Genomic DNA, 3,559 nt, shown 5'->3' with positions numbered 1-3,559 from the left:
ACTTCAATTATTTTCTTAAGAAATAGACAAACCATATCCATTATCTTATGCATTCATACATTTTTTATGTTATAGTAAGAGCCATCTAAAATACTTTTAACTAATTACATCTTTATCTGAAGTAATCAATTCTATTTTTATCCATGAGAGACAGTTAGAAAAACTAGAAGATAAGAAATAAACTCCCTAATACTTAACAATTTTCACCAATGTATACTAATTATGCATATTAGTGATATTCATTATGACATATGCATACATGCACATAAAATTATTTGGTCAATTTCATTCCTCAATACCACACTTGTCCTCCCCTCTGGAGTTTCTCTTCCATTTTGATGAGATCTTTTTTCTTCTTCTCTCTAAAAAATGTGGACAACATCATGAATTTGCTTGTCTTCTCTATGCAGGAGTGATGTTAATTTTTTCTGTATGATATCAAATTTAGCTTATGTTTTGCTGAAATGAGCATTAACCTCAATTCTTTGTTTGTGAGCATATATTGCAAAACAGCTTTACAAATTTTAAAGTGACAAGAAAGATACACAAACTTGGCAACATCACAATGCATTCACACATTGTATAACATACAGGAAAAGGCAAGTAACAAAGTTGAGTTGCTAAAGTTTATAACTTTTTACAACTTTTTCTTACTTTAAAAGTATTTTGTTACAAAAAAAATTATTGAATTTAATATTTTTCTAATGTGTTAAAATGAATTAAAAAATCTAGAAATTGCAATTTGTACTGACAGATTAAGCCTTTGTTATTTGTAATATTTAAATTATATATTCCATTTTTAAATACCATATATTATTGTAAGTTAAACAGAACCTCTTTTTTTCTATTTGAAGTCTTACTTGTGTAAGCAATGAGAATTTATTTTATTTAAAAAATCAACATAGGAATTTTTTTTAAAGTTGAATCAAGAGTGAGTCTTTATACCATGTTTAGAAGTACTCTTCTTATTTAGAATCATACTTCTTTTTCTCACCTTGTAACTACTGAATACAACTATTTCTCATTTGTATCTTCTGCTGATGGTTTTTGTTTTTATAAATCAACCAGTGCCTTGAACTTCCACAATAAAAGTTACAAATGTTTTAATTCTTTTAAACACTCCAAATTTTACTTTAAATACATATATGCTTAGATTGCATCACTAGTGACAAACAACTTGTTCAATTACTATTAAGTATATCAAGAGGAAGGGAAAAAAAAGAACAGAAACATATGTGCATATAAATACATGCACAGAGGAAGGAAAATTAGAGGAAGAAAGCATTAGAATATATTAAATTGTCTATTAAATTGTCACTGTAGAAGCTAATTACTTTTCCTCTGCAAGAAAAAGGGAATGATTAGTTACAGAATGCCTATTTTAAAAGCTTCACACACATACACACACACACACACACACACACACACACACTCACTCCTCACAAAGAAGAAAGTTATTATATCTTATTTAAATTAAAAAATCTCTCCCCTGAGTAATCCATCTTTTAGATGGATCTACCTATGCACTTTTCTCATGAGGGCTTCTACCATTTTGGTCCGAAGGCACCTTTCAAGTGAACAAATTTGTTTGCCAAAAGTTCCTCAAAATTGCCACTTTAATTGTAAACATTTCTAGTGAGATGTCTCAAAGTATTCAAATGATTGGAGGAATGAACACTTATGAAAATACAGCAACAGTTTTCTCTGGGATTTTTAGCTGGTACCTGCATATTGCTAAAGTGGCAGGAAATGAAAAGTACAGGTGAGCACCCCCTATAAAATGAGATGAATGAATGCAAGCACTCTTGCCTCAGGCTAAAGGACCTGGAAGTGGAAAAACAGAGGATTTTCACCAAAGATAATGATGACAATGGTGGCCTTATAAAGGCTTTTGCAGCACTATAGTACAAAAGGGCAGAATGCTAAAGAAGGGAAAATTCACTCAATTTTTTTTTTTCAATTCAGAGACCTCATTACTAAATAAGAGTGGAGGACACCAAAATACTGTTTTTGAGGGCAAAGATATTGTTTTTCTGGTTAAGAATTGAGTGCCTCTGTTAGTTTTGGCATTCTCAGATCATTAAAATATATATTTTCTAGTGATTCCACAAAGGAAAGCAAATTAAGTCTCCAATTTTAACATAGGTACTTGAAGAGTGGACAAGATTGACCGAATTAGTCTGGCAGTAATATGATGCTATTTGTGTGAAATTTTGAGGACCACACTTATTAGGATGAAATGCTTATTGAAGCATTTCAAAAATTCTTGGAAGACTATTTTTTACCTCATTGAAAAGGGTTTTTGTAAAACAAAAACAAAACAAAACAAAACATGGACTCTTATAATGAAATAATAAAGCATCATATATCATGTTTCCCTGATAACTACATTATAGAACAGGACAATGTCTTCTGTAATAGAACTAATTATTCTATAGAAAGCCAGAGAAGAATGAATAGGAAAGAAAAATAAATAAATAAATGTTGGAAGGGTTGTTTGCTAGTGTTAGAATTTTCTGCTGTTTCCAAATCAAGTCTTAAAATTTGCAAATAGATCTATTTATTAGATATATCACTAAAATGTGAATAATTGAACAAAATAGTCTTTATACCCTCAGTTAAAAACATAGGGTTCTCTCTGTCCCTAGTTATATTTCCCAATGTTATTTCTCTTTAGAGTTTCTTCAGATTGAAAGGTTTTTTTTGTTTGTTTGTTTTTTGTTTTTCCTTGCTATTCTCTGGTATAAAATACACCTTAATAAGAAGGAAGTCACCTTGGGGCTGGGGTTGTGGCTCAGCAGTAGTGCCCTCGATAGCACTTGTGAGGCCCTGTGTTCGATCCTCAGCACCACATAAAAATAAATAAAGGTAATGTGTCCAACTACAACTAAAAAATAAAATAAATATTAAAAAAGCAGGAAGCCACTTTAATAAGAAGGAAGCCAAACTTGACACAGAAAATTTAGAATAAAAGACTTTTTGATAAAAACATTAAATATATACAAAAAAGTAAAGGTATAAATATTACTTCATTTTAACTTCATTGATTCTTCATTAATGCTTATGTTAGTAGAAGTCTTAAAATATTTAAAGAAAAAAAGACAAAAAGATCTAAGGATCAAAATGGAATATCACACTATTTGAAGAATGCATAAGCTTATACATAATAATAGAACAAAATTAAGGACACATATTGCAACTGATAGGTAGCAAACAGTTATGATTCATAGATTCATGATGTTAAGGTGATAATTCTATAAATTCAGACTACTGTGCTGACCTCCGCCTGTGAACCTAAAGGACTCCTCAATTCCAGTAAAAAGAATACAAGTTACCCTGAACAGTGAGATTTTTGTGATCCTTCCACAGACCAGATTCCAAAACTTGGAGAGATAGGATAATTACAATGGGTCAGCATGGGCAAAAGTGACCCAGAGTTGCCTTGGATCTCTGCCATGCACAGTGGCGGCAAGGAAGTCTGATGTAATTCTGCCATCAGTCAAAAGTCAAAATGTGACTGGTGCAATGGCACACACCTTCTAATCCCAGCAGCTGAGAA

General features: G+C 31.2%; 1 non-coding gene across 1 annotated transcript; it reads right to left on the bottom strand.

Moving 5' to 3' along the window:
• Positions 1-365: 365 nt before the first annotated feature.
• Positions 366-470, bottom strand: LOC144252211 (U6 spliceosomal RNA). Its single transcript, XR_013342927.1, has one exon. It is a non-coding gene; the product is annotated as a U6 spliceosomal RNA (small nuclear RNA).
• Between the last annotated feature and the right edge of the window lie 3,089 nt (positions 471-3,559).

Source organism: Urocitellus parryii, unplaced genomic scaffold (genome assembly GCF_045843805.1).
Source record: "Urocitellus parryii isolate mUroPar1 unplaced genomic scaffold, mUroPar1.hap1 Scaffold_37, whole genome shotgun sequence".
In the NCBI taxonomy this organism is placed as follows: domain Eukaryota; kingdom Metazoa; phylum Chordata; class Mammalia; order Rodentia; family Sciuridae; genus Urocitellus; species Urocitellus parryii.
The sequence above is the reverse complement of the archived record's forward strand: the minus strand, read 5'-3'. Positions and strand labels throughout refer to the sequence as shown.